This window comes from Lontra canadensis, unplaced genomic scaffold, assembly GCF_010015895.1.
Source record: "Lontra canadensis isolate GAN:19392208 unplaced genomic scaffold, GSC_riverotter_1.0 scaffold3, whole genome shotgun sequence".
NCBI classification, from domain to species: domain Eukaryota; kingdom Metazoa; phylum Chordata; class Mammalia; order Carnivora; family Mustelidae; genus Lontra; species Lontra canadensis.
Window position 1 is genome coordinate 48,024,460 of NW_022630997.1, and position 26,774 is coordinate 48,051,233.

Genomic DNA, 26,774 nt, shown 5'->3' on the forward strand with positions numbered 1-26,774 from the left:
AAAGAACTTGCTTTTTCACTGAGGAATCTTCAGATACATGAATATAGATAGTTTCCCCTGGAGTCCCCCAACCTCCTTCACTGTAGCTGGAGGCTACCAGTGTTTTGGGGACAAAGCAGGAGAAGGATGCTGAGGTCCCCAAGTTCATTATGTACATTCTCATTTAATTTTCCTGTTTTCAATCCCAAGCTTCAGTGCTTTACCTCATATACTTTGATCTAGCTTCTCATGTTTGGATTTACAGAAAAAAAAATTTTTTTTCTCTGCTGAAGAAATGAGTAATAAGTAGTGCCCTAGTCTGCCCAGGCTGACTCTATAACATATATCATAGACCGGGTGGCTCACACAACAGAAATAGTTTTGAAGGGTGGAAGTCTGAAATCAAGGTGTCAGCATGTTTGGATTCTTGGTGAGGTTTCTCCTCCTGGTTTGCAGATGGACACATACTTGCTGTATTCTCACACAGTGGAGAGAGATCATCTCTCTTGTGTCTCTTCTTTTTTTATTTTTTTAAGATTTATTTATTTGACAGAGAGAGACATAGGGAGAGAGGGAACACAAGCAGAGGGAGTGGGAGAGGGAGAAGCAGGCTTTCTGCTGAGCAGGGAGCCGGAAGTAGAGCTCTATCCCAGGGCCCTGGGATCCTGACCTGAGCAAAAGGCAGGCGCCCAATGACTGAACACCCAGATGCCCCTCTTGTGTCTCTTCTGATAAGAGCACTGACCCCATTCATGAAAATTTCACCTTCATGACCTAATTCCCTCCCAAAGGCCTCACCTCCAAATACCATTATTTTGGGTATTACCGCTTTAACATATGAATTTGTGGTGGGAGGCAGGGGGAACACAAACATTTGGTCCACAGCAGATTGTTTCTTGGTTTCTTGGGGTGAAGATGGGGATCTGGCACTCTTCATGAATACTTTAAACCAGTCCCCATATTTTTAGTGACCCCACTTTCTGAAGCCTCTGAAGACTTTGTTGTACAACATAGTGTCCCCTTCAGGAAGCACTTAGGTGTAGCTTTCTTGACTCTACTTATTTATAATATAGTCTATGTTTTCCAAAACTTTGTAGAAATCATTCATCCATTCTTATCTCCCCTTTATCCTCATTTGTTTCTTTTGTTATTACATGAATTTTAAGGGGGAAGGGGCAAAAAAGTGTGTAACATCATGTTTCAGATATGGATTTCTTATGACAGATTACAGGAATGGCAGGTGATGATAGGGGGTGTGGGAATGTTTCCTCAAAAGAATGAGTTTATAATTTTATAATGAAACAAAGAGAATTACATAAAATACTCTGAACTGAGTATATATCACTTTTTTGTATCAAAATTTTGGTTTTGATTATCAATTATACTTTAGAATGAGTTTTCAAACTAAAAAATATATTTTGCTCTTTTCAAATGTATGTCTGTGACTTATTAGTAAAGAATTAGAAAAACTTGAACTTGATATATATGTATATGGTGTGGGTAGAGTGTTGTGTGTATATGTGTGTGTGCTTATATTTCTAGGAAGTAGAGATTTACAAATAAATATAATATTTCAAATGGCAACTATTTATTTATGATTTTTGTATCTTCTGATAGCGCAGTGTGTGCCTTTATTCAAAAACTAGTAATAGGTATCACACTGTCGTATAAATTACTCCCTCTCTTCATCAGCTGTATTCAAGACCAGAGTTTTTCTTAAAGGAAACAGCCTACATTCATTCTGTCTTTTTTCTCCTTATGGTATTAGTTAAAATCATGAAAATATTTTTGATTTGGTATATATACCTTTCAATCTTGGGCTATTCCTTCTGAGGTACTCTAGGTTTCTCTCTGGAGAAACGAAAATAATTAAACATGTCATCACATGTTTAGGCCATTAGTCCTAACTGTTAAGCTTTGTAGGTTTTCTGTGGATACTTTCTAAAGGCCTGAGAGGTTTTGTATAATTTCAAGGGGCTTATAAGCTTTACAAGTTAAACTTGGAAAATATTATAGTAATACCAAGTAATAATAATATAAAGGATTAAAGAATCATAAATTGGAAAGACTTTTGAGATGATTTTGTTAAACCACATTTTACATATCAGAAAACTGAAACCCAGAGAGATGAAGTGACTGGCTCTCTTCATATATGATATGGATATAGGAACTTTGCGTGCAACCTAGTTCCTTTGACTTTAGTGTATTTTTTTTTTACAACTATTTTGTCTTCCTTGAATCCAACCCAAAGTCTTTATACCATGTGAGAAACAAATGTTTATAGATTGCTTTTTTCCTTAACCTCAGATACATTTATCCAGACAACTAAAACTTAAAATCTGTTTTGTTAGATAGAAATGAAATATGTCATAAACTGTTCTTTAAGTTTATTTTCTTTCCATTATAAAAGCAATACATATGAATTATAAAACAGAAGAACCATGCTCTTACCATCCAAGGGCAATCCCTATTAGTATTTTGGCAACTATACATATTTTTGTTAACTTGAATTGAATACATCACATTCTTTGAAATGGGCAAAACAATTATTTTAAATTCCTTCTACCACTGGAAATTTAGTTTATGGACAATCTTTATTGATGTTGAATCGTTCAGATTCACCTTCCTTCATGTCACTGAAATGCAAATTATTGGCTCTGAAAAAGAAATAACTAGTATTCTAATGCACATTGTCTCTCTCCTATATGGCTAATATAATCTTTTAAATAGCAAGTTACCCCATGCCAGGGGTAAGTAAAGAGAAAAGAATTTTTGCTTCCTTCTTTTTGAGATTTGATGAGTCTTTGGTGGAATGGCATGAAAGTCAATTCCAGAATGGTCTGACTCTCTCCTTAAAACACTACCACTGATTTGGTTATGTTACTGTTCTGCTTAAATCCTTCAAATAGCTCACTGTCACTTCCGGTCAAACAGCAGATTCATCCTTATGACACACAAGATTCTAATTTGATTCATTTTGTTAGATAAAATCAAATAATCAGCTGTCAAGAAGAGCAAGAACCTTACTGGAAAGGGAAGTAGCTTCATTTCAGTGCCCGCACTTTGCTGTTCGCCATTTGCATCACCTCTCTTGTGTTCACCTCTGTTCCGCCTTCAAGCTCTAGCTTATTTGTAATGTTTGCTTCCTGTGGAGTTGGCTTGCCATAATATCTTCAATGCCATCAGGCTACTTCATGACTCCTTCAGCATCATTCCAATTCAGCTCATTTTCCCAATCCTTTCCGTTAAAATTTTAGAGAGAACAGGTTGAAACTTTTGTACCATGACAACCCATAGATTGGGATCTGTCTTATGAGCTGGTTGTTCTTAAATAAAGTAATCGCCCTGAGTCTAATAAGATGTGACCGAGGGTCGGTCAAGGGTTATTGTGAAGTTGGGAGGGCCATATTGTATGAGTCTTTGTAGGTGCTTCAGGTGAGGCTAATTGTAGCTATAAAAGACAGTGAATAAAACCTGATTCAAAGATCCTTTACTGTTTGGTCCAAATCAACAATTTGTCATTACTTCCATTCACTATTCAATATGCTATGCAACCCCTGATCTAGTCACACCACAGTATTCATCTAACTCTGAAAAAGCCATGTTTTAATATGCCTTAAGTCAGTTTATGCTCTTCTCTCTTATAAGAATAGCCTTCCCTCACTATCTATCAGGTGAAATTGTCTATAAAATATATCTCAAATGTTATATTCTCCATAAAACCTTCTCTAGGGATTTGGTAACTTCCTCATTAGCACTTTCAGGTTATACACCATACACATATGACATATAAATACATTGTATTATAATCGTTTATATGTACATTTTTTCCAACCGAATATCCTTTAAATTAAGGGGTGGTGGAATCTCATTCTATCTCTAAATATCTCCTATTCACAGATAATACATACGCAATATGTGTTTCATGACAGTAAAAAAAAAAAGACAAGGATGATTCGGGGGAGACACTTCTATAATAAGGAAGAGTTCCTGGACGGAATACCTGTCGCTGGTTCGTAAATCTGTGTTACCTAAGATATGCTCAAGTGTAAAGGGACTGTATGTACTGAGTATGATGAATGCTCAAAATTTGGGTCAAAGAGCCAGAATACTAGTTTTTATTTTTCACCATTTGCCATTTCTGTTTGATTAAGAAGTGTTGCAGATGAATTTTTATTGCTTCCTCATTCCCTTCCAACCTAAGAAATTTTACTCTGAGGACACTTTCATTTGTGTCTGAAGGCAATGACCTTGTATTCACAGAAAAACAACTCCTCATTTGGGGTTGTCAACATGTGAAGGGGTAGTTTGGGGACAAACGCTGGTTACTCTGTTTCTTACCTACAGTGTTATTTCAGGGGACTTTTTGCTGTAAGTGGGCTTTCATTAAGGACTTTACTGGAATATCTGTAGCTTTTAAAAAAGGCTTGCCAAAAATGTCAGGAAGGCTGGCTTTAGAAGCTGACTTGAAGAAGCCTGACCCGAAGGACTATTTGTAATCTGACCCCTGTGTGTGTACTTTGTGCCAGTTCCCATTCTAGGTGTTGGAGAGAGTATTAAGAAAAAAGAAAAGACACATTTCTACACCCATAGTATTCATAATCCAGGATGGCTTACAGATAAATGACTTGTTGCAATGTGGGTAGTGAGTGCTCTCATGAGGAAGTCACAGGGTGCTATACGACTTCATAGACAGAAGAAAAACTGCAGTGGTAAAGGTGAATGACGACCAAAAATGAAAGACTGATGCATTTAGCTAGAGCAGTGGTGAGGATATTTTCTTATTCATTTTGTGAGTTGTCAGCTTATTCTCAGCAGAATTTGGGTTAGACAAGTTATGAAACTTAACCTAACTAGTATTCAGCATGGGCCTGCACCTCTGTGTGAACATCTATAACATTAGTCAGTGAAAAACCAGGTAAGAATTATTGGTCAGTATCTTCAGAAATTCACTTCAGGGCATCTTTGGAAATCTACACTACCCTTTCCTCATAAACTCATGTTAAAACAGATGAGGTGCAACGGTGACAGCTTGGATAAGATTCTTGTCCACAACTACCATAACTTGACTGAGATAAATGTGGACCTGTTGTCAGAAATTGTATCTGGCAGCTTATGTGCTGCAAAAAACTGGCATCCAGTCACATTGTCACGGTAGAGACTTGAGGTCGAAGCAAAAGCACTTAGAGCCATTGTGATAAGCGGTATACTGAAGGGAAAAGTTTTTATCTCATAATACAAAATCAATATGGAATCCTGATCCAGCTTTTTTTGATCTTTTCACATGGGAAAATTTGCTGTCTTAGGCAGTTTATGCCAAGCAGCCTGTCCTGTGACGAGCACTACCTTCTTTCAGACTTTTCAATATCACAATCAATTTGAGGCCATCAGTTGGAGCTGCTTCTGTCCAAGGCTTTCAAGCAGACAATTCCCAGATGTGCTATGTGTACTGAAGCCAGGATAATGTAACTTCTCTACAAAGTGCATCCCTCATGGAAAAAGAAAAATTAAAAAACCAAAACTATGTTGATGTATTGAGATTGGCTTTAAAATTTATTGTCAGTTTCTCTGATAACCTTCTCCATGTCTACTTTATGACAAAGACAAGTTGGGTTCTTATTAATATAATCTTGTTACATCAATCTGAACATAAGAATCAAGGAAGACTTCTCTTAAGTAATCTTCCAGTGGTAGTGGCAAATGTATTTTAATATGTGCTAGGGATAAATAGTCTTTTTTTTAAAAAAGATTTTTATTTATTTATTTTTCAAAAAGAGGGAGAGGCAGAGGGAGAAACAGGTTCCCTGCTGAGCAAGGAGCCTGATGCAGATGCGGGGCTCTAACCCTGCATCCTGGGATCATGACCTGAGCTGAAGGCAGATGCTTAACCGACTGAGCCACTCAGGCATCTCAATAGTCTTAGCTTTAAGATTTTGATAGTGTTCGCTGAACTATAATTGATGATAGGATGAGTTGAAAATTTAAATCATGGTACAAATTCATCAGATATATTAATCCCATAGTTTCTAACATGAATTCTTGTGAGTTTCAAATTGGGCAGGAGCATAATAGAAGTTTCTGTTTTTAAAGATAGAAAACCTCTTGAAATGCAGACTTCAGGAAAGAAGTGAAAGGGTAGCAATGCCTTCAATTTAGTTGACAGCAACTATTTTTTAAAGAAACGAGAAAAATTATCCTTTATTTGTATATTATGGATTGTCCAACTGAAATATCTAAGAAATTAGATTTGGTTGAAAGTTGGATATTAAAATATTAAATATTAGATTGAAAAGTTATTGGGACCAGAAAGACAGTAGAGTAACCAAGAAAATTAAAAACATACATACACAAAATAAATTACTTCCTATTTGTTTTTGAACCAATTATTGTTAGTAAAACAGAAAAAGAACCATTTATAACCTGGTTAAATGAAAAAGTCTTGTAAATTATGAATTATTTCTGACTAAACTTAAGTGGTGTTTACAAGCTATACCAAGAAAGTAGAGACCAAAACAGTAACGATTACAATAAAAATGCTACTGAGGAACACAATATAGTAGTTTCTGATTTGGGGGATTCAACAGGCTAAGTTAATCTGTGTATAAATTCAATGCAACATGATAAAAAAAATCTCAACAGGAATTTTTGTGTTTAATTCTGTTCTTTAATAATAGTTTTTATCTTAAAACATCCTATTGTGTAAATTTCCAAACACATACAAAAGTGAAGAGAATAATATAATGAACTTTCCTGTAACCATCAACTGTAACAGTGTCAAAAGTTATTAGCACATGGCCAAACTTTACTTATTTATACCCACTTATCACTCTACCCTCATTTTGAAGCAAATCACAGACATCATATAATTCAGCTCTATGTAACCCTAAAAGATAAGCCCTCACAAAAAAATTGCCAAAAAGTATTGTGATATTATCCAATTTTAGAAAGTTAGCAAAAACTTGATGACTTTAAATCAAATACCAATCAACATCAAATTCAATACGCATGCACACAAAAGGCATATATGGTTGGATATTTTTCCTTAGTATACATCTAAAATTTTCTTTAAACTATAAACTCTCCCTTCCATTTTTCCCTTGTACTTTATTTGTTAAAGAAACTGTTATTTGTCTTATAGAATTTCTCATGTTCTGTATTTTGCTGTGTGCATCCTCATATCATTTTTTATTAAATTTTTTATAAACATATATTTTTTTCCCCAGGGGTACAGGTCTGTGAATCGCCAGGTTTACACACTTCACAGCACTCACCATAGCACATACCCTCCCCAATGTCCATAATAACCCCACCCCCCCCAAACCCCCTCCCCCCAGCAACCCTCAGTTTGTTTTGTGAGATTAAGAGTCACTTATGGTTTATCTCCCTCCGAATCCCATCTAGCTTCATTTAGTCTTCTCCTACCCCCTTAACCCCCCATGTTGCATCTCCTCTCCCTCATATCAGGGAGATCATATGATAGTTGTCTTTCTCCGATTGACTTATTTCGCTAAGCATGATACCCTCTAGTTCCATCCACGTCGTCGCAAATGGCAAGATTTCATTTCGTTTGATGGCTGCATAGTATTCCATTGTGTATATATACCACATCTTCTTTATCCATTCGTCTGTTGATGGACAGCTAGGTTCTTTCCATAGTTTGGCTATTGTAGACATTGCTGCTATAAACATTCGGGTGCACGTGCCCCTTCGGATCACTACGATTGTATCTTTAGGGTAAATACCCAGCAGTGCAATTGCTGGGTCATAGGGTAGTTCTATTTTCAACATTTTGAGGAACCTCCATGCTGTTTTCCAGAGTGGTTGCACCAGCTTGCATTCCCACCAACAGTGTAGGAGGGTTCCCCTTTCTCTGCATCCTTGCCAGCATCTGTCATTTCCGGACTTGTTAATTTTAGCCATTCTGACTGGTGTGAGGTGGTATCTCATTGTGGTTTTGATTTGTATTTCCCTGATGCCAAGTGATATGGAGCACTTTTTCATGTGTCTGTTGGCCATCTGGATGTCTTCTTTGCAGAAATGTCTGTTCATGTCTTCTGCCCATTTCTTGATTGGATTCTTTGTTCTTTGGGTGTTCAGTTTGCTAAGTTCTTTATAGATTCTGGACACTAGCCCTTTATCTGATATGTCGTTTGCAAATATCTTCTCCCATTCTGTCAGTTGTCTTTTGGTTTTGTGAACTGTTTCCTTTGCTGTGCAAAAGCTTTTGATCTTGATAAAATCCCAATAGTTCATTTTTGCCCTTGCTTCCCTTGCCTTTGGCGATGTTCCTAGGAAGATGTTGTTGTGGTTGAGGTCGAAGAGGTTGCTGCCTGTGTTCTCCTCAAGGATTTTGATGGATTCCTTTCTCACATTGAGGTCCTTCATCCATTTTGAGTCTATTTTCGTGTGTGGTGTAAGGAAATGATCCAATTTCATTTTTCTGCATGTGGCTGTCCAATTTTCCCAACACCATTTATTGAAGAGGCTGTCTTTTTTCCATTGGACATTCTTTCCTCCTTTGTCGAAGATTAGTTGACCATAGAGTAGAGGGTCTATTTCTGGGCTCTCTATTCTGTTCCATTGATCTATGTGTCTGTTTTTATGCCAGTACCATGCTGTCTTGATGATGACAGCTTTGTAATATAGCTTGAAGTCCGGAATTGTGATGCCACCAACTTTGGCTTTCTTTTTCAATATTCCTTTGGCTATTTGAGGTTTTTTCTGGTTCCATATAAATTTTAGGATTATTTGTTCCATTTCTTTGAAAAAAATGGATGGTGCTTTGATAGGAATTGCATTAAATGTGTAGATTGCTTTAGGTAGCATAGACATTTTCACAATATTTATTCTTCCAATCCAGGAGCATGGAACATTTTTCCATTTCTTTGTGTCTTCCTCAATTTCTTTCATGAGTACTTTATCATTTTCTGTGTATAGATTCTTAGTCTCTATGGTTAGGTTTATTCCTAGGTATCTTATAGTTTTGGGTGCAATTGTAAATGGGATTGACTCCTTAATTTCTCTTTCTTCTGTCTTGTTGTTGGTGTAGAGAAATGTGACTGATTTCTGTGCATTGATTTTATATCCTGACACTTTACTGAATTCCTGTACAAGTTCTAGCAGTTTTGGAGTGGAGTCTTTTGGGTTTTCCACATATAGTATCATATCATCTGCGAAGAGTGATAGTTTGACTTCTTCTTTGCCAATTTGGATGCCTTTAATTTCTTTTTGTTGTCTGATTGCTGAGGCTAGGACTTCTAGTACTATGTTGAATAGCAGTGGTGATAACGGACATCCCTGCCGTGTTCCTGACCTTAGCGGAAAAGCTTTCAGTTTTTCTCCATTGAGAATGATATTTGCGATGGGTTTTTCATAGATGGCTTTGATAATATTGAGGTATGTGCCCTCTATCCCTACACTTTGGAGAGTTTTGATCAGGAAGGGATGCTGTACTTTGTCAAATGCTTTTTCAGCATCTATGGAGAGTATCCTATGGTTCTTGTTCTTTCTTTTATTAATGTGTTGTATCACATTGATTGATTTGCAGATGTTGAACCAACCTTGCAGCCCTGGAATAAATCCCACTTGGTCGTGGTGAATAATCCTTTTAATGTACTGTTGGATCCTATTGCCCAGTATTTTGGTGAGAATTTTTGCATCTGTGTTCATCAAGGATATTGGTCCGTAGTTCTCTTTTTTTGATGGGATGCTTGTCTGGTTTTGGGATCAAGGTGATGCTGGCCTCATAAAATGAGTTTGGAAGTTTTCCTTCCATTTCTATTTTTTGGAACAGTTTCAGGAGAATAGGAATTAGTTCTTCTTTAAATGTTTGGTAGAATTCCCCCGGGAAGCCGTCTGGCCCTGGGCTTTTGTTTGTTTGGAGATTTTTGACGACTGTTTCAATCTCCTTACTGGTTATGGGTCTGTTCAGGCTTTTTATTTCTTCCTGGTTCAGTTGTGGTAGTTTATATGTCTCTAGGAATGCATCCATTTCTTCCAGATTGTCAAATTTGTTGGCATAGAGTTGCTCATAATATGTTCTTATAATTGTCTGTATTTCTTTGGTGTTAGTTGTGATCTCTCCTCTTTCATTCATGATTTTATTGATTTGGGTCCTTTCTCTTTTCTTTTTGATAAGTCTGGCCAGGGGTTTATCAATCTTATTAATTCTTTCAAAGAACCAGCTCCTAGTTTCGTTGATTTATTCTATTGTTTTTTGGTTTCTATTTCATTGATTTCTGCTCTGATCTTTATGATTTCTCTTCTCCTGCTGGGTTTAGGGTTTCTATCTTGTTCTTTCTCCAGTTCCTTTAGGTGTAAGGTTAGGTTGTGTACCTGAGACCTTTCTTGTTTCTTGAGAAAGTTTGTACCGCTATATATTTTCCTCTCAGGACTGCCTTTATTGTGTCCCACAGATTTTGAACCGTTGTATTTTCATTATCACTTTTTTCCATGAACTTTTTCAATTCTTCTTTAATTTCCTGGTTGACCCATTCATTCTTTAGAAGGATGCTGTTTAGACTCCATGTATTTGGGTTCTTTCCAAATTTCCTCTTGTGATTGAGTTCTAGCTTCAGAGCATTGTGGTCTGAAAATATGCAGGGAATGATCCCAATCTTTTGATACTGGTTGAGACCTGATTTAGGACCGAGGATGTGATCTATTCTGGAGAATGTTCCATGTGCACTAGAGAAGAATGTGTATTCTGTTGCTTTGGGATGAAATGTTCTGAATATATCTGTGATATCCATCTGGTCCAGTGTGTCATTTAAGGCCTTTATTTCCTTGTTGATCTTTTGCTTGGATGATCTGTCCATTTCCGTGAGGGGAGTGTTAAAGTCCCCTACGATTATTGTATTATTGTTGATGTGTTTCTTTGATTTTGTTATTAATTGGTTTATATAGTTGTCTGCTCCCACGTTAGGGGCATAGATATTTACAATTGTTAGATCTTCTTGTTGGACAGATCCTTTGAGTATGATATAGTGTCCTTCCTCATCTCTTATTATAGTCTTTGGCTTAAAATCTAATTGATCTGATATAAGGATTGCCACTCCTGCTTTCTTCTGATGTCCATTAGCATGGTAAATTCTTTTCCACCCCCTCACTTTAAATCTGAAGGTATCTTCGGGTTTAAAATGAGTTTCTTGTAGGCAACATATAGATGGGTTTTGTTTTTTTATCCATTCGGATACCCTGTGTCTTTTGATTGGGGCATTTAGCCCATTAACATTCAGAGTAACTATTGAGAGATATGAATTTAGTGCCATTGTATTGCCTGTAAGGTGACTGTTATTGTATATTGTTTCTGTTCCTTTCTGATCTACTACTTTTAGGCACTCTCTTTGCTTAGAGGACCCCTTTCAATATTTCCTGTAGAGCTAGCTTGGTGTTTGCAAATTCTTTCAGTTTTTGTTTGTCTTGGAAACTTTTAATCTCTCTTTCTATTTAATCTCCTTCTATTTTCAATGATAGCCTAGCTGGATATAGTATTCTTGGCTGCATATTTTTCTTGTTTAGTGCTCTGAATATATCATGCCAGCTCTTCCTGGCCTGCCAGGTCTCTGTGGATAAGTCTGCTGCCAATCTAATATTTTTACCATTGTATGTTACAGACTTCTTTTCCCGGGCTGCTTTCAGGATTTTCTCTTTGTCACTAAGACTTGTAAGTTTTACTATTAGGTGACGGGGTGTGGACCTATTCTTATTGATTTTGAGGGGGGTTCTCTGAACCTCCTGGATTTTGATGCTTGTTCCCTTTGCCATATTAGGGAAATTCTCTCCAATAATTCTCTCCAATATACCTTCTGCTCCCCTCTCTCTTTCTTCTTCTTATGGAATCCCAATTATTCTAATGTTTCGTCTTATGGTGTCACTTATCTCTTGAATTCTGCCCTCGTGGTCCAGTAGCTGTTTGTCCCTCTTTTGCTCAGCTTCTTTTTTCTCTGTCATTTGGTCTTCTATATCGCTAATTCTTTCTTCTGCCTCATTTATCCTAGCAGTGAGAGCCTCCATTTTTGATTGCACCTCATTAATAGCTTTTTTAATTTCAACTTGATTAGATTTTAGTTCTTTTATTTCTCCAGAAAGGGCTTTTATATCTCCCGAGAGGGTTTCTTTAATAACTTCCATGCCTTTTTCGAGCCCAGCTAGAACCTTGAGAATCGTCATTCTGAACTCTAGATCTGACATATTACCAATGTTTGTATTGATTAGGTCCCTAGCCTTTGGTACTGCCTCTTGTTCTTTTTTTTGTGGTGAATTTTTCTGCCTTGTCATTTTGTCCAGATAAGAGTATATGAAGGAAGAAGTAAAATACTAAAAGGGTGGCAACAACCCCAGGAAAATATGCTTTAGCCAAATCAGAAGAGATCCCAAATTTTGAGGGGTGGGGAAGGGGATAAAAAGAGGTTCAGAAAGAAAAAAAAGAAAGAAAAGAAAAAAGAAAAAAAGAAACAAATAAAAAAAGAAAACCAATAATGAAAAAATATAAAAAGGAAAAAATATATATATATTAGATAAACTAGTTAAAAAACGTTAAAAAAGAAAAGGGTAAAAGTTAAAAAAAATTAGCAGAAGAAGAGAAAAAAATTGAAAAAGAAAAAAAAAATTAAATTAACTGCAAGGCTAAAGAATCATAGGGAGAAAGCCATGAGTTCTGTGCTTTGCTTTCTCCTCCTCTGGAATTCCACTGCTCTCCTTGGTATTGAAACTGCACTCCTTGGTAGGTGAACTTGGTCCTGGCTGGGTTTCTTGTTGATCTTCTGGGGGAGGGGCCTGTTGTATTGATTCTCAAGTGTCTTTGCCCCAAGCGGAGTTGCACCGCCCTTACCTGGGGCCGGGCTGAGTAATCCGCTCGAGTTTGCTTTCGGGAGCTTTTGTTCCCTGAGCGCTTTCCGTAGAGTTCCGGAGGACGGGAAGGAAGATGGCGGCCGCCCAGTCTCCGGCCCGGAGGAGCCGAGAGCCCGGGGCCCCACTCCTAAGTGCGCCCTCAGAGAACAGTGCCCAATTACTCCCGTCACCCTGGCCTCTGGCCGCGCTCCGAGCTGACCGAGCCTGAGACCGGTTCAAGGTAACCCCAAGCTTAGAGCTCACTCCTCGGCTCTGTCTCTATAGCCGGCTTCCCCGTTCTAATACCTGCGAGCTCTGGGACACTCTGACACCCCCTATCCTTCTGTGACCCTGCGGGACCTGAGGCCTTGCTGACCTCGCGTGGGCTTCACCCCGATTAAGCCTCTGGAGCGATGTCCCTCAGCGGAACAGACTTTTAAAAGTCCTGATTTTGTGCTCCGTTGTTCCGCCGCTTGCCGGGAGCCGGCCCCTCCCCCCGCGGTCTATTTTCCCGCCGCTTTGGATTCACTTCTCCGCCAGTCCTACCTTTCAGAAAGTGTTGATTTTCTGTTTCTAGAATTGCTGTTCTGCTTCTCTTCGATCTCCCGTTGGATTTGTAGGTATTTGCAATCTTTAGATAAGCTATCTAGCTGATCTCCCGCACCTGAAGTAGTCCCCGCCTGCTACTTCTCAGCCATCTTGACTCCTCCCTTCTCATAATATCATTTAAAAATTTCCTCTGGCACCTATTTTCTATTAGCTACATATCTAGACATAGGGGTTTAATCAGATCCCATTTGGTGTTTTGGAAAGAATACTTAATTTAGGGTGTTGTGTTCCTTCCATTGCATCACACTAATAAACTCACAGCATCTAATATCTCTTTATTATGATGTTAAGATAGATCTATGAGTCTATAGGTGATTGGCCTGATTCATCCGTTATAAATTTAGTTCTTTATCAATTTTTCACCTGATAGTTTATCCGTTACTGATAACTATAATATAAAAATTATTTGTTCAGGAGATATTGCAAAACAATAAGACTCTAATTCTATCATTCCTTTTTCATTTATTGTCTAGGATTCGTTTATAAAGAATAACTTTACTATCTCAAGTGTTTATGTTGAGGCATATATAGGAAAGGTGTAAAAAATGCCTGACTCTCCCACTTTAATTATCAGTTTTCAGAATAATATGTCAGTTCTCTAAAATTCTCTAGCAATGATTACGGAGTTGTTTATATATCAAAACAGCATGAATTTTCTCATATTAATTATTTTTCCATCCAATGCAGTTATTTTTATGATCTTAAATTTATCTCATCTTTGCCAATAGAAATCTCTTCCATTTTGTTTCTTTGAGGCAGATAAAGGTTTGTTTTATTGACTATGTTTGATCTGTGTAATTGCTGAAGCCACTCTATATAGACAAAAGAGAGGGAGTTTTATTTCTTGGTATCTTCCAAGATACCAAGACTTCCAAGACTCTTCCAGAGTCTTGATGATTTCTTCCTTCTTGGGCTGGAGCTGCTCTTCACAGTGCTTGGTCTTAGCTCTGTGGGCCTCAGCCTGGTCCACCAGAAGCTTCTTGTCAGCCTTGTCTGCCTTCAGTTTGTGGATGTATTCCATGAGAATCCATGTGTTTTTGAACATGTTACCCTTCACTTTCAGGTATCGCCTGTGGTGCAGGTGGTGGTCAATCCTCGTAGATCCAAGTATCTTCTGAGCAGCAGGTATAGAATTCTCATCCTCCTCATCCAAGTGACCTTCTCAGGCTTTCAAGCACTGGCAGTACCTTTTCTCTTACTGATACCCATATGCCTGCCCTTCTGGCGGACCATAGTGTTCTTCTGGCACCGAACCTGGGAATGGACTGTCACAGGGTTCCAGATGCTCAGCCCATCTTTGATCAGTTTCTGGACATGCTGACGGGAGTTGGCATTGGTGATTTCACTGGTCTCATTGATGTCCATCAGCTCTTCTTTTTGCCACAGAGGAGGACACTGGAAGCAAGCCTCCTCTGAAGTCTGAGCATACTCATGGCTGTAGCCACAGTGGCGAAAGGAAAGACAGGCATCTCTTAAATTTTGTTCCCAAGTCCTTTGGAAATGATCCTTGTAGGCATTGACTCAATTCTCACTTTTTGGTAGGACAAGCAGTCCCAGGATCTTCTTTTCTATTTTTTGCCCAAACCACAAAATAGTCATGTCTCTAAGGCACCTTGTACCTTTTGTGGGAAACGGTGTTTGTCGTCCAAACTTTGGCTACTGGTGAAGCTCATTGCATTGCTACTTAATTGGTCATTGTTTCTAGGCTATTTCCAAGTGTTTTATATTTCCAATTCAAATTTCAGTTTATGGTTTTTATTTTCTATATTTCTTTCATTTAATATATTTAGCTCTTTTTCTCTTAAACTAACAATCTTGGTTCCATATGACTGTATATACTATAATTTAAGAATAACTTTAGAATAACAACAGTCATATTATTTACAATGATTAGTAAAAACAATTTAAGGTTTCTTAAAGTTCTTAGTTTATGCTACTTAAAAATAATGTGTGCATGGTTAATATATCAATTCATACACAGTTGTATTCCCTTGTTTTTGTGGATTTTTTATTTTGAATTAACTTTGTTTAATGATTATTTAAAACATTATTGTAGTTTCAAAGTCAAAACCCCAAAGTAAGGCACATTTGAAAAACCCTAGCTTCTCTACCTTGTCTCTCATTCCTGAATGCCACCATTTTTTTTTTTTTTAAGATTTTATTTATTTATATGTTAGAGAAAGAAAGAGGGAAAGCACAAGCAGGGAGAGCAGCAGGCAGAGGGAGAAGCAGGCTCCCCTCCCAGCTGGGAGCCTGATGTGGGACTCCATCCCAGGACCCTGTGATCTTGACCTGAGCCAAAGGCAGCTGCTTAACTGACTGAGTCACCCAGGAGTCCCTGATGTCACCATTTTTATTAGTTTTTGGTTTATCTTTCTTTTTAAAATATGTATAGGTATACATACCTCTATATGTGTATTCCTGTTTCTCTTTTCTTTGATAAACATAGCATACTGTAAATGCTTACTTAACACCTTGCTTCTTTTCACCAAAATAATATATCCTAGCAGTATTTATTAATATTCCTCATTCTTTTTACAAAGTACCTAAAAGTCATGGGACTCTTTGTGGAGAAACATGTAATATTTATGTTTGTTTTTTAAAATAAGTATCTTGTACTAAACTTGTTCCTGCTGTCTGTTATTGTGACAGTGCTTAGCAGGCACTGTCCTAGTGCTTTATATGTGTTGCTTCCCTTAATTCTCAGGACTTCCTGGTAAGGAAGCAGTTATGCTATTTCCATTTCTTATTGAGGAAAAGAAAGCATAAAGAGATTGAGTTTACCAGGGTTTGTAGATAGTGAATGGGCAGGACTGGATTCACACCTAGGAAATCTGACTCCAGGTTCCATGCTGTTAATGACTCTATCATACTGCCTGCCCCTCCTGGAATATAGAAAAGGAAATAAATAAACAGAAGGAGATAATACAGTTGAAGAAAACATGCAAAAGAACACTTTATATTAAGAACTTTTTAGTCATTAACATTTTCCCCCACTTAATGAACAAATCTTGTTTGATTTTAGTGACAATACATTTTGATCTACTTCACAAAATTTTTTTGAATATTCTTTAAGGACATGGTTGAAGATGTGTTGATACCCAGTGCTTGACAGATGAGGTACCTGAAGTCTTGGAGGATGCAGAAGATAGACTGCAGAGGATGCAGAAGATAGCAATGTAAGATTGACTTACATTGCTGTATGATATTCTGCATGATAGTTTGATTTATATATTTGTGAAATAATGACCACAATAGGTTTAGCCAACATCATCATCTCATACAGATACAATAAAAGAAAAGAAGAAGAAAGAAACAAAATTCTCCTTGTGATGACAGCTCTTAGGATTTACAGTCTTAACAGCTTTCCAATATATCACACAACAGTGTTGGCTACAGTCAGCATGTTGTACCTCACATCTCCAGCACTTACTTAGAACTGTAAGTTTTGATCTTTTGACTTCCTTCCTCCAAATCCCCCTACCCCACTCTCTGCCTCTGGTGCCCACAAATCTGATCTCTTTTTTCTATGAGGTTTTTTCCTCTCTCTCTCTCTTTTTTTTTTTTTTTTTTTGCCTTTTCCCTGTTTTTAAAAATTAATATAAAATGTATTATTTGCTTGAGGGGTACAGGTCTGTGATTCATCAGTCTTACACAATTCACAGCACTCACCATAGCATATACCCTCTCCAGTGTCTATCATCCAGCCACCCCATCCCTCGCACCCATCTCAATCCAGCAAGCCTCAATTTGCTTCCTGAGATTGAGTCTCTTCTGGTTTATCTCCCTCTCTGGTTTCATTTTGTTTCATTTTTCCCTCCCTTCCCCTATGATTCTCTGTCTTATTTTTCAAATTCCTCCTATCAGTGAGATCATATGATAATTGTCTTTCTCTGATTGACTTTTTTCGCTTAGCATAATAGCCTTCAGTTCCATCCATGTCTTTGCAAATGCCAAGATTTTTTTGATGGCTGTGTAATATATGATACACACACACACACACACACACACACACACACAAAGGCCTGTATTGCTATATATTTTCCTCTCAGGACTGTCTTTGCTGTGTCCCACAGATTTTGAACCGTTGTGTTTTCATTATCATTTGTTTCCATGAATTTTTTCAATTCTTTAATTTCCTGGTTGACCCATCAGTAGAATGCTCTTTAGCCTCCATGTATTTGGGTTCTTTCCAACTTTCCTCTTGTGATTGAATTCTAGCTTCAGAGCATTGTGGTCTAAAAATATGCAGGGAATGATCCCAGTCTTTTGGTACCAGTTGAGACCTGATTTGTGACCCAGGATGTGATCTATTCTGGAGAATGTTCCGTGTGCACTAGAGAAGAATGTGCATTCTGTTGCTTTGGGATGGAATATTCTGAATACATGTGTGATGTCCATCTGGTCCAGTGTGTCATTTAAGGCCTTTATTTCCTTGTTGATCTTTTGCTTGGATGATCTGTCCATTTCACTGAGGGGCATAGTTGAAATCCCCAACAATTATGGTTTTATTGTTGATGTGTTTCTTTGATTTTTTTTTTATTAATTGGTTTATACAGTTGGCTTTTCTCACATGAGGGGCATAGATATTTAAAATTGTTAGATCTTCTTGTTGGACAGACACTTTGAGTATAATATAGTGTCTTTCCTCATCTCTTATTGTGGTCTTTGGCTTAAAATCTAATTTGCTTGATATAAAGATTGCCACCCCAGGTTTTTTTTGATGTTCATTAGCATGGTCAATTGTTTTCTACCCATTCGCTTTAAATCTGGAAGTGTCCTTGGGTCTAAAATGAATTTCTTGTAGACAGCATATTGATGGGGTTTGTTTATTTTAATCCATTCTGATACCCTGTGTCTTTTGGTTGGGGGCATTTAGCCCATTTACATTCAGGGTAACTATTGAAAGATATGAATTTAGTGCCATTGTATTGCCTGGAAGGTGACTGTTACTGTGTATTGTCTCTGTTCCTTTCTGGTCCATGTCACATTAGGCTCTCTCTTTTGCTTAGAGGACCCCTTTCAATATTTCCTATAGGGTTGTTTTGGTGTTTGCAAATTCTTTTATCTTTTGTTTGTCCTGCTAACTTTTTATCTCTCCTTCTATTTTCAATGATAGCCTAAACTGATATAGTATTCTCGGCTGTATATTTTTTCTCTTTTAGTGCTCTGAATATATCACGCTAGTCCTTTCTGGTTTGCCAGTTCTCTGTGGATAGGTATGCTGTCAATCTAACATTTTTTACCATTTTTAGTTACAGACCTCTTGTCCCAAGCTGCTTTCAGGATTTACTCTTTGTCTTTGAGACTTGTATGTTTTACTATTAGATGATGGGGTATGGACCTATTTTTTTTTTTATTTTGAGAGGGGATTCTCTGTGCCTCTTAAATTTTGAAACCTGTTTTCTTCCCCAAATTGGGTAACTTTTCTGCTATAATTTGCTCCAATATACTTTCTGCCTCCCTCTCTCTTTCTTCTTTTTCTGGGATCCTAATTATTCTAATATTATTTCATCTTATGGTATCACTTATCTCTCGAATTCTCCCCTTGTGATCTAGTAGTTGTTTTTCTCTCTTTTTCTCAGCTGTTTTATTCTCCATCTTTTTTCTTCTATATCACTAATTCTCTCTTCTGCTTCATTTATCCTAGCAGTAGGAGATTCCATTTTTTATTGCATCTCATTAAAGCTTTTTTGATTTCAACTTGGTTAGATTTTAGTTCTTTTATTTCTCAAAAAAGGAATTCTCTAGTATGTTCTATGCTTTTCTCAAGGCCAGCTATTGTCTTTATAATCATCATTCTGAACTCTAGTTCCCACATCTTTCTAATGTCTCTGTTGATTAGGTCCCTAGCAGTAGTTAGTGCCTCTTATTCTTTTTTGGGGGGTGATTTTTTTCTGCTTTGTCATTTTGTCCAGAGAAGAATAAATTAATGAAAGAACAAAATGCTAAAAGGGTAACAATAACCCCAGAAAAATATACACTAACCAAATAGGAAGAGGTCTGAAACCAGGGGGGTGGGGGAAGAAAGGAGGAAAAAAAAAATACACACACACACAAACACACACATAATCAGGCTGGTGAATAGAAGAGAGCCACACACTGATTTTGGTTGTATTTTGGTTTGTTAGAAGAAATGGCTTCCCAAAATTTTAAAGAAAAAAAATTATATATATACAAAAATAGGGGTGAATATGATGAAGGGATGGAATATGACTGTGAGGATGAATATTAAAAAAGATTTTAAAGAAGGGATTGATAGGAAGTTGGTTAAAAAAAGAAAGAAAAAGATTTAAAAATAAAAAAAAGGGAGAGAATGTGATGAAGTGGGAGACTAGAACAAAGCCATACACTAGATTTAGGGTATATTTTGGTCTGTTAGAAGAAACTGTATCCCACAATTGTAAAGAAAGAAGAACATATATGTACAAAAATAAGGTTAAATATAATGAAGGGATAGAATATGACTATAAAAATGAAAATTAAGAAAGATTTAAAAAAAGTATTGATGAGACAGAATCTTGGTTAAAATAGGAAAGAGGAAAATTTTTTAAAAAAACAGGAAAAGAAAAAAAGAAAAAAAATTTAACTTGGAAAGACTAATGAATCATGGAAGAACATCCATGAATACTATGTCATATATTTTTCTAGTGCTGGAGTTTTGCAGGTCTTATTGATTGGTAAACTTGGCCTTGGCTGGATATTTTTGCTGATCTTCTGGGGTAGGAGCCTGTTGCAGTGAGTCTCAAGTGTCTTTGCCCCAGGTGGAATTGCACTGCCCTTGCTAGGGGCCAGGCTAGGTAACCTGCTTGGTTTGGGTTCCATCTCAGTAGCTTTTGTTCCCTGAGCACTTTCTGTACAACTTGGAGGAGGAGAATGAAAATGGTAGCCCCAGCGGCACTGAGAGTGCCAGGCCCCTGTCTTCAGTGAGCCCTCAGAAAAAATTAGTCAGTCATGCCTGTCTCCCTGGTCTCCAGCTGAGGTCCATGCTCACCTGGCCTGTGACTGAGCCTTTCTGTCTCTGGTGCATGGCCCTCTTTGGAGTCTTCAGACCCAGCTGATTCCTGCAGTGTGCTCTTACACTGCTCCTTCTGGTGGTGTGTGTGTGTGTGGGGATTCCCCAGATCTGCCACTTGTGGTGTCCCTATTTGAAGAGCAGTGGCCCAACTGTGCCTCAGATCACGGCTTAAGGTAACCCTCAGCTGAGAGCCCATTTCTCGGCTCTGTCCTTGCAGCTGGCTTCCCTGCTCAGATACCTGGGAGTTCTGCCACATTCAGGCACCCCCAGTCTTTCTGTGATCCTGAAGGTCCTGAGAGCAAACTGTCCCAGTGAGGATTCGATCCCCAACTTAGCCGATGGAATGATGTCCCTCCATGGAGCAGACTTCCAAATGTTCCAATTTTGTGTTCCACTGCTCTATCATTTGCCAGTAGCCAGCTGATGGAGGCTCCCTCCCCTCCATTCCCCATGGTCTATCTTCCCATCTATCCCCTCGGATTCACTTCTCTTCATGTCCTACCTTCCAGTAAGTGGTTGCTTTTCTGTTCATAGAATTGCTGCTATTCTTTTCTTCAATCTTCTGTTGATTTTGTAGGTGTTCAGAATAGTTTGATAACTATCTAGCTGAATTCCTGGGACCAGATGAAGTTTAGGTCTCCTACTCCTCCACAATCTTGCTCCCCCTGGACTACTTCTAATTTTACTGTGAATTTCTTCTTCTTCTTCTTTTTTTTTTTTTTCCTTCAGTATTTAGTGAGGCACTGATCATTTTTCTAATCTTGCAAATGAAAAGTCTACTGTATATATATATAGTATTTGAAAATACCTGCTTCAAGGGAAACATGATTTTAAAAATTCGATGCTACAGTTAATTGGATTTAATTATATATAAAAAGCAGAAACTGCTGGATCCTATGCCTTTTCTTTCTTTATTTAGATTATTGTGCTTTAAAAAAATCTGCATTAAAATCTGAAATGGAAACAAACAAAAATATTATCAGAAAAATAATTTTGATAGTCTTAATTAAAATATAAATCCACACAAATATGGAGATAAATTAGTTTTTCAGTTACTATCTAAGTAGGATCCTGCATTTTAAATGTTTTATTTTTATTATCTATTTTTTTTTTAACTTCTGGTTATAAAAATCTTTTGTTTATACTATATTAAGTTTCTGTTGTTTTATGTGTTTTTATGTTTTTTTCTTGTGTCTGTTTTTTATACTTATTTATTTATTAGAGAGAGAGAGAGAGGTGGCACGAGCAAGGGGAGGGACAGAGGGAAGAAAGTAGACTCCTGACTGAGTGCAGAGCCAATGTGGGGCTCAATCTCAAGACCCCAAGATCATGACCTGAGCTGAAACCAAGAGTCACATGCCTGAGTGAGCCACCCAGATGCTCCTTCTTGTGTCTTTTTAATGACTTTTTAAAAATCCCATCTATGTAGAAATAACTTTAAATTAAGTTAGACATTGTATAATATTTATCTGTTTTTGAGGGGAAAGGTGAAGGAAGTGAAACTTGTAAACTAAACACTCATAAAAGAAGACATAGGAAAAAACTTAAACACAGGAAATCAGGGTTCTGGATAATCTCACTAATTTAGAGTGATAAAGTGGATAGAATATAGTTTCTGGTATCCGAGTCATGAATTCCTTTCAATCTCCTTTACTTATAACACTGTTCAAGTTATTAATGATCTCTACACATATAAATTGCCTCTCAGATTATTTTGAGAACAATATGACAACAACTAGTAAATTCATGGACAGAGTGCCTAATTAATATTTTTGCTTTATTCATATATATTTCATTCTAGAAATGATTGAAGTACATTCAGTAACTTTTTTCTTTATGTTATAATTTATTTTGCAAAAATACTATGTAGATGATGCTATTTATACATAAGATTTATATATGCATATATACATCTGCTTTGCCAATAGTGTTAGATGCAAAGATTATAAGGATGAGTAAGATAGCATCCCTACTGCAAGAAACCTACCAATTTTTTATTTCTGCCTCTGTGAGAGGGCCCCTTTGGACTTACTTTTGATTGGCTGTGATTCTTTAGACAATATCTACAACAAATCAGAACTTAGTATGTAGCCTTACAGAAAAATAATTGTAGAGTATTTCATTCAGTACTAAAATGATTCATCTTGTATTAAATTCTAGTGTATTAGATCTTCCCTAGTTTTCTTGGATGGAGTAAACTTAATCCTCTAATCTTCTCCCAGAGGTTTGCTCTTCTTTGCCTTTATCATCATCCCACTTATTAGCAGCTAGTAAGTACAAGTCTCTTTAGCTATCTTGCCATTACCAGTATGAATTTCTGTCAGGCATATTGATTATGATTTTTATTTCTCCACAATGCTTGTTTCTAATTCCCTCCACCTAGTTTTCTACTTCGAAATTTTGCTGCCTACAATATTCTCTTGGTTCTCTCCTCTAGAAAGTTTGCACATCAAATCATGCTTCAGAGTCATTTCATTAAATTCCTCTTATTCATGATCTCTTTGTTGTTTGGGTGGTTACATGCAATTATTTGGAACAATCTTGAAGGACCCAAAGGGCCCAAAGTAGCTATTCCTATTAAAATATACCTTCTTATTTGGTGTTAAATAGTTTACTCTCCTGTTTAGGCACACAGCTAGTGCAAGCAATGAAAAGGTACAGGGCATCTTGGATACTTTGGAATTTCAAATTATTTCCTGATGTCTTTTCGAGTCTTCCTATAAAGCTTTGTGAAGCTTTTCTAAGATCGAAAACTGCATGCAAGCACCCAAGGGTCAGGCCTTTCCTAACCTACGCTTAATGGCTTTGCTGTGTGAGCTAAGATCATTTATAAAAATCAAAGAAGAGCAGATTCATCTGTTACCATGTATAGTAACATCTCAAAGAGACAACTAAACATGACAGCTGAAGGGACTTGCAATTGAGAGAGAGAGAGGAAACAAAAACAAAAACAAAAACAAAAAACATGAGCAGAGTTGAAAGCCGTATAATTATCCTCATTCACACTGTGACTAGCTTTAAAGTGATTTATTCAAAATGGTTACCCATGTACTCTTAGTCACCTCCTTTCTTGACTAAGTGCTAATTCTGATTTTGCTATTTCTCTGTAGAATATATTTGTTCTGCCTCTTGAAAAAGAATTGTGCTGCATTTTCAGTAGTGTTTAAATCAGTTAATCATATTTCCCAATTATCCCATAACATTACTTATTTGAATTTCAAGTTGCAATGTTCTTAGAGAAAGCTTAATATCTTCATTATACATACAGTCATGGTTAGCTAATTAGCATCCTGAATGCTGCAGTTTAACCCGGATGTCACTGTTTCTGGGTTGAATGATATATTGGGTTTTATCATTTAAAAATTGTAATGATATTTAAAAATATCATTGTTGAATTCTAATTAATAAGAAGCCCCCTTTGCAAGTGTCCAGGCACCATATGAATGCATTATAGTTCTCATTTATTGGTTTATAAATAAAAGCACCCTTGAATGTTTTCCAAAAAACTAATGTGATTTACAATATAGTTAATGAAAATTAAGCTATATTGGTTTTCCTGAAGGAAAATTGCACTACATAATTATTTTAAAAATCACTGTTTATTTCTTCAATTTGTTGAGAAACAAGAAACAGATTCAAAATAATAAAGCTAAGAGAACACATTGCATTTTGACATTGTCTGTAATTAAAAGATCAGTGCCTCAGAAACAATTTTATCTTGAGTTACCATTTTAGTTGCCATTGTACTTAAGGATTTTTTATCTCCTTTCCTTAAATAGGCATTCTTGTTTTTTAAATACAAGATGTAAAGGAGCTGCAATTATTTCTGTTATTAGATAAGTATCTTGTAGTTTTACTAATTTTTAGCATTTAGGTCTTGTTATTTTAATTTAATGATTATTATGCAATGTACAAAAATATGAATCAACAGAAGTCAGAGAAATGATGTGTACTCTGTTACATGTTGGACAATGGCAGAACTGGTACTAAAACTCAGGCCTCCGAATAGCCAGTCTAATGCTTTTTCCTTTATCTGGACTTTTGGTGCCTTGTGATCACTTGAGCTGTGGTATCCTAGAAAATATACATTCAAGGTTCCTCCCTGGTCTGTCCATGGCCTGGTAGCTCTTTTCGTTTTAGCACTCATTACTATTCCATTGTCTGGGGTGCCTGGTTGGCTCAGTCAGTAGAACATGTGATTCTTGATCTTGGGGTTATGAACTCATGCCCCCTGTTGGGTATAAAGATTACTTTAAAAAATCATATTCCATTGTCTGGATGCACAATAGTTTATCCATTTACCTACTGAAGAACATCTTGATTGCTTCTAAGTTTTGGTAATTATGAATAAAATGATTTATAAAATCCATGTGAAGTTTTTGCATGGAGGTAAGTTTTCAATGACTTTAGGTAAGGAGTGAGATTTCTGTATTGTATCATATGGAAGGAGTATGTTTAATTTTGTAAGAAACTGACAAAGTTTTCCGAAGTCTATACCATTTTGCATTCCCTCCAGCAATGAATGGACATTCCTGTTGCTCCACATCGTTACCACTATTTAGTGTTTTCAGTGTTCTGAATTTTGATCATGCTAACAGGTGTGTAGTGGTATCTCATTGTTGCTTTAATTTGCATTTCCCTGGTGACACATGATGTGGAGCTTGGCATCTTTTCCATAGTAACCTTTTAACAGAATCATTCCCTTCTTAAAACTCATCATTGACTCCCCATTACTTGTGAAAAACAGACTCTATGATGGCCTGGACAGTTTGCATGATTTGGCACATGCATGTTTACCTCATCTTGTATTAGGTATATATTGTTGCTGTAACAAATTATTACAAACTACATATACTTAAAACACAGTGCTTAAAATAACACAAGTTTATTATCTGAGGGTTCTCATAAGTCAGAAGTCCAGCATGGGTCTCACTGGACTAAGATCAAGGTGTCAAGAGGACTGTATTCATTTTGAGATTCCAAAGAAGGATTTTTTCTGTTGCTGAAGATGCACAATTCAAATTCACAGGGTTGTAGGACTAAATGTCTCTATTTCCTTGCTGGCTGTCACCTGGGGCAGCCTTAGTTTCTTGGTGCCTCGCTTTAGTTTTTGCACATGGACCTCTACACCTCAGAACCAGCAACAGAGCATCTATCCTTTCCAGGCTGCAATTTCTCCAACCTTTCTTCCATAGTCACATCTCTCTTTGACTACAACCTGAAACCACTTTTAAGGAATTGAGAGATCAAATTATCCCCACCTGCATAACCCAGTGTAATTTTCCCATCTCAAGATCTGTAACTTTAATGATATCTGTAAAATACCCTTTGCCATGGGTTCACAGATTTCAGAGGATGTAAGAATTTTTATTCTTATCACACATCTCTTATTACCTTGATCACTCTCTAGCCACATTGCTTCCTTTCTGTTCCCAAACCTGTGAAGCACTTTCCTACCTGAGATACATTGAATTTCCTGGGTCTTCCTTCTTGGATTTCTTCTTCTGACTCTTTGCATGGTAGTAGACTTAGTCAAAGTTGGTTCAGAAAGTAGGTCCAACTGAATTAATAAATAAGAATTTGGTGAATTGAAGCTATGAAAATTTGGGGAGAACAGAAGCTGTAGACAAGATATTGAGTCTGACAAGTAAGAAGGTAATACAATTTTTCAAACTTACGTGGTTGGACCATTAGCCCAAGTCCCTGATGTTTTGGAAGAGGATGAGTTTTGGGCATTTGAATTTTTTTTTTCTGCAATCAGTGTCCACTCTTGTATTGGGGTAAGAAAAGTACATGAGGATTTATCAAAAGCAATCAGGAAACTCATTTGCATTCTTCTTCTCTAATGCTGGATCTTTTGTTTTAGCTGAGGGGTTAGTAGGCTACTGATTTTGAAAAAGAATCACTCAAAGAAGAAGGCATTGCTTATGAGAGAGTATAAAAACACCAGTTATTTTTCAGACAGAAGTTTGTTTTAAATTATATTCTCCTGAGTCTCTAAGGATTTCTTTCCCACCTAGAGATGAACTCTTAAGTGTCGATCTTGATCTTTTTACATGGAGAATGAGCAAATATATATTGCATAATTGTTAAGTAGCAAGCCAGTAGAGTGTGTAAAATAGAGCCAGTGCTGTGACAGCCCTCCTAGTCTGATGAAACTCCATAGATATCCATCACCTTGTATTAGAAAATGCAATACAGCCCTTAGAAATGTCATTGTTATTTTCAACTCAACATTATTTGGGACTGGTGAATAAATTAATCAGTCTCCCTTTTAAAACACTGTAGCATCATTTTTTGTTTGTTTTGTTTTTGTTTTTTTAAAGATAAACAAGTC

General features: G+C 36.9%; 1 protein-coding gene and 1 pseudogene across 5 annotated transcripts in view; one reads left to right on the top strand and one right to left on the bottom strand.

Moving 5' to 3' along the window:
- LOC116879765 overlaps nucleotides 1-14,852 on the bottom strand; it is a 30,085-nt pseudogene extending 15,233 nt beyond the window's left edge.
- Nucleotides 1-26,774, top strand: part of CTNNA3 (catenin alpha 3) — a 1,751,355-nt gene that overhangs the window by 779,872 nt on the left and 944,709 nt on the right. The window lies entirely within an intron of this gene.